The following is an 11257-nucleotide window of genomic DNA, read 5'->3' as shown; positions in this document are numbered from 1 at the left end:
TGGTTTACTTGGGATGGAAGAAGTGCAGGACCTGTTCTCCAAGTCGGTCCATTAGACTATGTTCACAAGTGACATTATGCCATAGAGACTTCTGATTATTCGATGTTAACGGTTTGTATACATTTTCCATTACTTTTAACCAAATTTTCATTACTATTTTTTTTTGCCTACTTGAAAGTAAGCCTTATTGACACTGGAAAGCTGCTGTGTCTGATCCCATGTAGACCTACCGCCTGTTGTGCCCTTGATCAAGGCATTTAGCCCCCCACATAGAACCGCACTTTGTCACCGGTTGTCAACTCTCCACCTGGAGACCTCCTGGGTGTGCAGGCATGGCGTTTTCAACCAAATACTTTTGTCTTTATACAATTATTCCTTCATTCAATAAATCAGAGTTCAAATGTCGCAATTCCATGGCTGCTGTTTAATAGAGGGGAATCGCATCTTTCCAACGGGTGCAGATTTATTTCAACTTTACAGTGCCGGTGGAAAGGCAACAACGAAATGAATGCTTAGTTAGCTACAGTTAACGAGCGAGCTACCTGCTACAAATTATGTTTAGAATTGGTGATGTAGTTTGTCTGTTATTATTTTATACCTGCTGCTGAAATGTCACGTTCTCTCTCCTCGGGCAACGGCCCACTCGCACTGGCGCACACACACAGCACCATAGACATGCACTGAAGGCATAGCTCACGAGTGACGCAGCGATCTAAGGCACTGCATCTCAGTGCAAGAAGCGTCACTACAGTCCCTGGTTCGAATCCAGACTGTATCACATCCGGACGTGATTGGGAGTCCCATACACTAAAAAGGAAAGGTTCCTGGAGTATCCTTTAGGGGTTCTTCAAATTGAAACTGTGGGGGAACCCCTGTAAGTTCTTCAAAGAACCCATTTTAATGCGTCCTCAAAGAACCTTTTGAATAACCTTTCTGGGTTACATTAACTACCCCCCTCCCCTATTAATAACAATAACCCTAATATTTTAGTTCTCAGTGTTTATTATGATTTTAGTGGCAAAGCAGAATAAAATAATCAAAATATGAGGTTAACTCTGAGCAGAGCCCTAAGTCCAATGGGTATATCCTCTGTCATGTTGACATTAATGTGTTGATATTCTCCGTATCCATAGCCATAATGATTTTGCAGTGCATGGTGATCGAACAGGTTTCCTGTTATATTCATCAGAAGTGTAGGGAGGGCGAAGTCTGTGAATCCCCAAAAAATGTAATTCTACAGATGATTAACAAAATATGCACACAACAGTATTCATACCTTGGTTTTTGTGGTGAATGTAAAAAACTGTTTTGATAATGGTTTTCATACACATACCTTGTCCATAATGTAGAGGCTTATGGGATATTCATTGAAGAGGTAAGGGAGGAGGATGGTAAATGTGATCTGCATAACATACCAATAGCAATTGACATACAGTTGAAGTCGGAAGTTCACATACACTTAGGTTGGCGTCATTAAAACTCATTTTTCAACCACTACACAAATTTCTTGTTAATAAACTAGTTTTGGCAAGTCGGTTAGGACATCTACTTTGTGCATGACACAAGTCATTTTTCCAACAATTGTTTACAGACAGATTATTTCACTTATAATTCACTGTATCACAATTCCAATGGGTCAGAAGTTCACATACATTAAGTTGACTGTGCCTTTAAACAGCTTGGAAAATGACAGAAAATGATGTCATGGCTTTATAAGCTTCTGTTAGGCTAATTGCCATCATTTGAGTCAATTGGAGGTGTAACTGTGGATGTACACTGCTCAAAAAATAAAGGAAACACTAAAATAACACATCCTAGATCTGAATGAATGAAATATTCTTATTAAATACTTTTTTCTTTACATAGTTGAATGTGCTGACAACAAAATCACACAAAAATGATCAATGGAAATCAAATGTATCAACCCATGGAGGTCTGGATTTGGAGTCACACTCAAAATTAAAGTGGAAAACCACACTACAGGCTGATCCAACTTTGATGTAATGTCCTTAAAACAAGTCAAAATGAGGCTCAGCAGTGTGTGTGGCCTCCACGTGCCTGTATGACCTCCCTACAACGCCTGGGCATGCTCCTGATGAGGTGGCGGATGGTCTCCTAAGGGATCTCCTCCCAGACCTGGACTAAAGCATCCGCTAACTCCTGGACAGTCTGTGGTGCAACGTGGCGTTGGTGGATGGAGCGAGACATGATGTCCCAGATGTGCTCAATTGGATTCAGGCCTGGGGAACGGGCGGGCCAGTCCATAGCATCAATGCCTTCCTCTTGCAGGAACTGCTGACACACTCCAGCCACGAGGTCTAGCATTGTCTTGCACTAGGAGGAACCCAGGAGGAACCCAGGGCCAACCGCACCAGCATATGGTCTCACAAGGGGTCTGAGGATCTCATCTCGGTTCCTAATGGCAGTCAGGCTACCTCTGGCGAGCACATGGAAATGCCACCCCACACCATGACTGACGCACCGCCAAACCGGTCATGCTGGAGGATGTTGCAGGCAGCAGAACGTTCTCCACGGCGTCTCCAGACTGTCACGTCTGTCACGTGCTCAGTGTGAACCTGCTTTCATCTGTGAAGAGCACAGGGCGCCAGTGGCGAATTTGCCAATCTTGGTGTTCTCTGGCAAATGCCAAAACGTCCTGCACGGTGTTGGGCTGTAAGCACAACCCCCACCTGTGGACGTCGGGCCCTCATACCACCCTCATGGAGTCTGTTTCTGACCGTTTGAGCAGACACATGCACATTTGTGACCTGCTAGAGGTCATTTTGCAGGGCTCTGGCAGTGCTCCTCCTGCTCCTCCTTGCACAAAGGCGGAGGTAGCGGTCCTGCTGCTGGGTTGTTGCCCTCCTACAGCCTCTTCCACGTCTCCTGATGTACTGGCCTGTCTCCTGGTAGTGTCTCCATGCTCTGGACACTACGCTGACAGACACAGCAAACCTTCTTGCCACAGCTCGCATTGATGTGCCATCCTGGATTAGCTGCACTACCTGAGCCACTTGTGTGGGTTGTAGACTCCGTCTCATGCTACCACTAGAGTGAAAGCACCGCCAGCATTCAAAAGTGACCAAAACATCAGCCAGGAAGCATAGGAACTGAGAAGTGGTCTGTGGTCCCCACCTGCAGAACCACTCCTTTATTGGGGGTGTCTTGCTAATTGCCTATAATTTACACCTGTTGTCTATTCCATTTGCACAACAGCATGTGAAATTTATTGTCAATCAGTGTTGCTTCCTAAGTGGACAGTTTGATTTTACAGAAGTGTGATTGACTTGGGGTTACATTGTGTTGTTTAAGTGTTCCCTTTATTTTTTGAGCAGTGTATTTCAAGGCCTACCTTCAAACTCAGTGCCTCTTTGCTTGACATCATGGGAATATCAAAAGAAATCAGCCAAGGCCTCAGAAAAAAATTGTAGACCTCCACAAGTCTGGTTCATCCTTGGTGGCAAATTTCCAGGTACCATGTTCATCTGTACAAACAATATTATGCAAGTATAAACACCATGGGACCACGCAGCCGTCATACAGCTCAGTAAGGAGACGCGTGTCTCCTAGAGAACGTACTTTGGTGCAAAAAGTGCAAATCAATCCCAGAACAACAGCAAAGGACCTTGTGAAGATGCTGGAGGAAACAGGTACAAAACTATCTATATCCACAGTAAAACGAGTCCTATATCGACATTACATGAAAGGCCGCTCAGCAAGGAAGAAGCCACTGCTCCAAAACCGCCATAAAATGCCAGACTACGGTTTGTAACTGCACATGGGGACAAAGATTGTACTTTTGGAGAAATGTCCTCTGGTCTGATGAAACAAAAATAGAACTGTTTGGCCATAATGACCATCGTTATGTTTGGAGGAAAAATGGGGAGGCTTGCAAGCCGAAGAACACCATCCCAACCGTGAAGCACGGGGATAGCAGCATCATGTTGTGGAGGTGCTTTATTGCAAGAGGGACTGGTGCACTTCACAAAATAGATGGCATCATGAGGCGGGAAAATTATGTGGATATATTGAAGCAACATCTCAAGACATCAGTCAGACCATGAGAAAAATTGTTTTCTTGTCTGATGAAACCAAGATTGAACTCTTGGCCTAAAAGCCAAGCTTCACATCTGGAGGAAATCTGGCACCATCCCTACGGTGAAGCATGGTGGTGGCAGCATCATGCTGTGGGGATGTTTTCAGTGGCAGGGACTTGGAGACTAGTCAGGATCGAGGCAAATCAGAGCAAAGTACAGAGATTCTTGATGAAAACCTGCTCCAGAGCGCTCAGGACCTCAGACTGGGGCGTAGGTTCACCTTCCAACAGGACAACGACTCTAAGCACACAGCTAAGACAGCACAAACGTGGCTTTGGGACAAGTCTCTGAATGTCCTTGAGTGGCCTAGCCAGAGTCCGGATTGAACCTGATCAAACCTGAAAATAGCTGTGCAGCAACAGTCCCCATCCATCCTGACAGCTCTTGAAAGGATCTGCAGAGAAAAATTGGGAGAAAATCCCCAAATACCGGTGTGCAAAGCTTGTAGTTTCATCCCCAAGAATACTCAAGGCTGTAATCGCTGCTAAAGTTGCTTCAATAAACTACTGAGTAAATGGTCTAAATATTTATGCAAATGTTTTGTGTTTATACATTAGCAAAAAATTCTAAAAACCTGTTTTTGCTTTGTTATTATGGAGTATTGTGTGTAGATTGAGGGAAAAATACAATTTAATCCATTTTAGAATAAGGCCGTAAAGTAACAAAATGTGGAAAAAGTCAAGGGTCTGAATACTTCCCAAATGCACTGTATTTACAAAATAAATATGAGGTTTGGAAATGATGCAGACAATTACATTGATGGAAGCCACACAATTTGCAATATTAAAGCTGATTTTCCCCACCCCCAATTTTTCCGTTTTTTTCAGCCTACATGCTGATGAGCTCTATTGCTGCTGGGTTTGGTCTACTTAGTTCATGGACTTTCCCTCTACTCAAATGGTTTTTGTTCTTTTTTAAGATTGGAGTGTCTTGCTTCCTCCTTTCATCTCTGCTGACACTACACATGCCAGTTCTCGTATGTGACTTAGCAGGTGTTAAATTAGGCTGCCAAATGAGAGCCAGGCAGAGCTGAGCCCAGTACTTTTGGTTATACAAATTTCACCAACAACAATATCCAATGAAAAATTGTCCAGATAAAATTTTGCTAAGCCAAAAAGCACTTTTAACCAACAGCAAAATCAGACTACCCCATAGCTTACCTATTCAATTGGATCAGCTTGTGGGTGTGTGTGTGTATATATATATTTTTTTTTAATTTTAAATATCAGGACCCTGTCTTCTGAGATAATTTGTAAAAATCCAAATAACTTCACAGGTCTTCATTGTAAAGGGTTTAAACACTATTTCCCATGCCATAAACAATTAATGCACCTGTGGAACGGTCGTTAAGACACTAACAGCTTACAGACGGTAGGCAATTAAGGCCACAGTTATGAAAACTTAGGACACTAAAAAGAGGCCTTTCTACTGACTCTGAAAAACACCAAAAGAAAGAATCCCAGGGTCCCTGCTCAGATGTGGCCAGGGCAATAAATTGCAATGTCTGTACTGTGAAAGCCTAAGACAGCGAGACAGGACGGACAGCTGATCATCCTTGCAGTGGCAGACCACGTGTAACACCTGCACAGGATCGGTACATGCGAACATCACATGTGCGGGACAGGTACAGGATGGCAACAACTGCCTGAGTTACACCAGGAACGCACAATCCCTCCATCAGTGCCCAGACTGTCCGCAATAGGCTGAGAGAGGCTGGACTGAGGGCTTGTAGGCCTGTTGTAAGGCAGGTCCTCACCAGATATCACCGGCAACAATATTGCCTATGGGCACAAACCCACTGTCGCTGGACCAGACAGGACTGGCAAAAAGTGCTCTTCACTGACGAGTCGCGGTTTTGTCTCACCAGGCGTGATGGTCGGATTTGCGTTTATCGTCGAAGGAATGAGCGTTACACCGAGGCCTGTACTCTGAAGAGGGATCGATTTGGAGGTGGAGGGTCCGTCATGTTCTGGGGCGGTGTGTCACAGCAGGAAATCTCAACGCTGTGCGTTACAGGGAAGACATCCTCCTCCCTCGTGTGGTACCCTTCCTGCAGGCTCATCCTGACATGACCCTCCAGCATGACAATGCCACCAGCGATACTGCTCGTTCTGTGCGTGATTTCCTGCAAGACAGGAATGTCAGTGTTCTGCCATGGCCAGCGAAGAGCCCGGATCTCAATCCCATTGAGCATGTCTGGGACCTGTTGGATCGGAGGGTTAGAGCTAGGGCCATTCCCCCCAGAAATGTCCAGGAACTTGCAGGTGCCTTGGTGGAAGAGTGGGGTAACATCTCACAGCAAGAACTGGCAAATCTGGTGCAGTCCATGAGGAGATGCATTGCATTACTTAATGCAGCTGGTGGCCACACCAGATACTGACTGTCACTTTTGATTTTGATCCCCCCCTTTGTTCAGGGACACATTATTCCATTTCTGTTAGTCACGTCTGTGGAACTTGTTCAGTTTATGTATCAAATTGTTGAATCTTATGTTCATACAAATATTTACACGTTAAGTTTGCTGAAAATAAACACAGTTGACAGTGAGAGGACGTTTCTTTTTTTGCTGAGTTTATACTTCATGTGATATGACAAGCAGGTATAGTGGCAGGTGGAAAGGCCATTTCTTCAGCGATGTCCAGTGTAGGCCTACATACAGGTTCCATGCTAGTGGCTAATGCTACTTCCAGACATTGCACACAGCATTGAGACCAATTATGCTGATGCTATGCATTGGCCAATGAGAGGCTTTGAAGGCACCGGTTGGCCATATTGGCACTCCCCAGAAGAAGCAGTCCTCCAAAGCAGAGTTTCCCATACTTCGTCCGAGCCGGACGCCGGAGAACACAAGTGTATATTACTGGCTGTGCAGATTACAGTTGGACGTCAGATGACAAACGACATTGGGAATAATAGCTCCATCAAGCAGACAGTTTGGCTGCTCCTTGACAAGAAACTTACTTTGAAAAGGCCTAAGCATCTATCAGTGACATCACCTAACCCCCAGCTCACCAATCCGTACCAAAGAAAAGAGAACAAGCAACATACTTAAAATCAGGAAAAGTTATTTATTCTAAGAAATGTACAGTATAGAAAATACGTTATCTATTTCCAAAATAATCTATGTCTTAAAAACTTGTGAATATAAAACTGGAACATACGGGGCCTTTTTGATGCCGCCATGCTACGGAGGTAAATGTCTACTGCTTAAAACAACCAGACATCACATGTATATTAAAAACAAGTTAAAACATGTACAAAATGTAAAAGAACAAATAAATATGATTCACATTTAATCCAATCTAGACATTTTACTAGTGCAGACAAACTGGATGACAGCAGAGTAGAGGCATACAGACTTCCATGTCTTGTGCAGTCAACACAATCAGAGACAACAAAGCTGCATAACAGTATCACAACCTCACAGACCATTTACAACTACACTGTCCTTCATACATGGACAGCGCAAGTGAACACACTACCTCCGAGAAGACCTCATCTAGCTAATACTAAAAATGAAAATTCCCTAGTAAGTAAAACGGCAATACATCCTTGTACAGAATCGTGGGACACATTTTGTCTCACAGCTAGTATTTTCCTATATTCATCCCTCCTTGAGCACATTTCCTTTTAATGCCATAGATGTCTATCAATGAGGGGACTATGCTGCCAGCTCTATGCTGTCCAACACGTATTCAATAGAAGCACAGGGCTCAGGTTGTCTAGACTCACCTGTGGCAGGAAGGCATGCAATCTATACAGCTGGTAAGACGAGATCATATATAAAAAGAGCCCTTTTCTGTCGACCTCAGACATATGCCCAATCATTCACCACACCCCCTAGTGACACAAGTAACCTTACAATCAAAGGTCTCATGGAAGGGAAAAGTATACATAGTCATGAGCTTTTGTAGCAAAGTAGTACAAGGCCATGTGTGTGCTGGGGTCTGAGTGAGTGAATGACTGAGTAGAGGGACTTAGTGGATGCCAGAGGACTGGCTATGAGGTAGATTAATTTGTTGTCATCGCTATACCTGTGGGGTTCACAGGTGCAACATGGATTTAAGATGGGGAAGAGTTCAATTCACACAGATAAATTGTTGATAGACGCATCACTCGCCGATGCATGGTGGCAATGACAAAAGCTACAATATTAAAATGAAAAACAAAACCCAAACAGAAATCAAATGGGTTGACAGTAAGCAAGACCGCCATTGTCACAAAGAGGACCAAAAATAACAGAATCTTGCAAAAACAATGTTGGTTTATCAGTTGTCACAAAATTAGGTTAATTAATTTTTCGCTATTCCAGTCATGTTTTCTTGTGTTGCTTCTTCTTCAAATAATTCATTAAAATACCCGTATAGAACTGTACACCCTGAGGACATATTAAGTTCATTGAATTGGGGAGGAGGAAGCACTAACGTAAAGAAATAATCACGCATGGGTGTGATTGTGGACAATCTTTACCGTTCCAAATAAAATAAACACCACAAATAAATGAGCTACAATAGGATTACCATTTTAGATGACATTTTTCAACAAAATGTATGGAATGCAATACATGACATTGAAACAAATAAAAAAGAATTGGGCTGGAAGGGTGACAACATGAATATAGAAAAACAAATACATCAATTGTTGATTCTAACTCTTATTCACTTTGTGTGTATGTGCATATGCCAACCAGCTGGGCACATGGAAGTGTGGTGAACCAACCCACAAAAGACCCCAATTTTTGTGACAGAGGACACCTACAGTGAAGAGTTATACTTAATATATGTTCATATATACACATGGTAACAAGCACCAACAAAGAATCCAAGGCCACTAAATTCCAGTAGTTGTAGACTATCCCTAGTGCATAGCAGAGAAGGCTCTCTGCAGGTCTGAAATAACATACATTCTCATAGTGAAGGCAGTCTTGAAGGATGCATAAAATTACACCGGAACAGCAAAAAAAAAGAAGCTGTGTTTTAGTCGAGGTGGAAATGGACAGAAAGCTCCCCTTTTCAGAACGGGTTCCTTTTTCCTGAAAGGCAATCCTCCATCATCTTCTGTCCCGTCACATGGCGGGGCTCCTGTGCTGTTCATCTATCTACATATATCGAACTCATTCACACATACATTCAACATGAAGGAAACAAAGGCAACTGCAAGGCATGTGTGTGTGTGTGTCTGTCGACAGGGTTCTGATGACGGCTTCTCTACAGTCTCAAAGTACCTCCTTTTCTACACCTGAGTCTAAAAACATTTGGAGACGAAAACGAAAAAACACAAAGTAACACCAGTGCTCTCCTCTTACCACACCAGCTCCTTTTGTCCATAGAGAGGCTCTGAGAAGACCAGGCTGGAGGTCCATAGAGAGCTATAGACAAGGGGGAGAGCCTTCTCCAGACAAATCCAGTGTGTGAGAAAATAATTTAAAAAAGGTCAAACAGAGCACCACAATCAGACCATGTCAATAGACCACTTAAAGCCTGCGTTTACACAGGCAACCAGCCTGCAGACAGAGAAGCAGGGTCTCCAGATGTTCTTGCTGGCCAGGCCTAGAGGGAGGGACCAGCTGTACAGTCTGAACTTGACTGGGAGTCCACAGGCATGAAGACAGACAGGGCCATGTCTCTGCAGAGGCAGTCTCAGTGAGGGTTCCACACAAAGCAGACAGACATCCCCAGGGGCAAAGAACTCATTCCCTAAAGAGACTCCAATAAATGTGTCTCCATTGCCTGTATCACTCTTCACATCTCCTGTCCGATGCAGAGGGAGCCCTACTTACTGGTGCCCTCGAACACAGAAAGAGGACAGAGTCCATTTTGAACCGCTCCGCAGCAGAGAACATCATTGTTCCGACAGCAGTCACATTTAAAGTCTTAAGACAGGAGAGACACAGGCAAGCACACAGGTTGTCGTCATGGATGATATGCAGGCACCAATTTGTGTAAAGGTTTTGTTGCATTTGTCCTTTACCTGAATTGTGGAGAAAAGAAATGAAACAAGAATATCAATCATTGAAACTAGGACTGTGGCGGCCATGACATTTTGTCAGCCGGTGATTTTCAAGCAAATAACTGCCCGTCTCATAGTAATTGACCGTTAATTAACAAACACATTTAGTATCTCCTGGCTTCCACACAGTCTGATGTGGACCTTTCGAACATCTACATTTTAAAAAGTCTAACAAATCTATTTAATACAGCCTACACCATCACAATAAATCCATTATTTATTTTAGACGGGTCTAAAGAAACATGATATGAAGAAAATGTAGTCTATTTCAAAAGAACAGAATAGCATACAGAGTTGTCCTTATGTTAGGCCCTGATACAGCAGACAATATTTGCTTAGAATTCCGTGGCATTATTTTATAGTATGAAGAATACAATAGAAAGGATATTTTCTCCAAATGATTTGAGGGAGGGCGCACAAGCGGCTATTCTGTGTTGAGCGGTTAACAAAGAAACAGGTGCCCCTATACGGTTAATTTAGAGTTATTTATGCAACTTTTGATTTTTAATACATAAGGCTGCATGATGCGACTAATGATGATCTGATTGATGATGAGTCTCTCATTCACAATTTGACAAGCACTTGATATTGCCTTGAGTTTCCTGGATGCATCCCCTTTGTGTGACCGTAATGCCCTCTAAAATAATCCATGCCTTTTATGGCCAGTGGCCGTTGTGTCCTTGGGCGGAATATAATCATTATAATTCCCTTCTCCAGGCTGCGTGCTCCGAAGCACCTCTCACTCACCTCAAATCTTAGACAATGCCCGTCACGTGATCGGGTCCTTCTCACAGCATCCCAGGTCCTTCTCACAGTCTACAAGTGAAGACACACATCGGGGACGCAACTGCACGTGTTCTTATCAAATGCCGTGGAGCATATTGAAGACGTTGGAAGAACTGTCCATATTTACTTTTTGTCAGCCAACAAGATGAGTAGGCCTAATGAAAGCAAAAGCACTAGGCTATGTCAATCTACTATCCCCCATAGTACAAAAGTTGGCCTATTCTATTGGTCAATTTGTCCTTCTGTGCGAAAAATAAATATTCCAAACATATCCCTCGAATGTCCCAGGCTGCGATAGATCCTAAATTAATACAACCACTAGCATCAAAAAACCTTTCAAAGGCAATGAGGCTAATGCAACAGAT

General features: G+C 43.3%; 1 protein-coding gene across 2 annotated transcripts in view; it reads right to left on the bottom strand.

Moving 5' to 3' along the window:
* Window positions 1-7145: 7145 nt before the first annotated feature.
* LOC139374326 (chromatin remodeling regulator CECR2-like) overlaps window positions 7146-11257 on the bottom strand; it is a 53157-nt gene continuing 49045 nt past the window's right edge. For both annotated transcript variants that reach the window (XM_071115360.1, XM_071115369.1), the window contains exon 19: window positions 7146-10067. The gene's annotated coding sequence lies outside the window, so the exon portion shown is untranslated. The remainder of the gene's footprint in view (window positions 10068-11257) is intronic.

The sequence above is a fragment of the Oncorhynchus clarkii genome, chromosome 2 (assembly GCF_045791955.1).
Source record: "Oncorhynchus clarkii lewisi isolate Uvic-CL-2024 chromosome 2, UVic_Ocla_1.0, whole genome shotgun sequence".
In the NCBI taxonomy this organism is placed as follows: Eukaryota; Metazoa; Chordata; class Actinopteri; order Salmoniformes; family Salmonidae; genus Oncorhynchus; species Oncorhynchus clarkii.
Note: the sequence above shows the minus strand (reverse complement) of the source record. Positions and strands in the feature narration are given on the sequence as shown.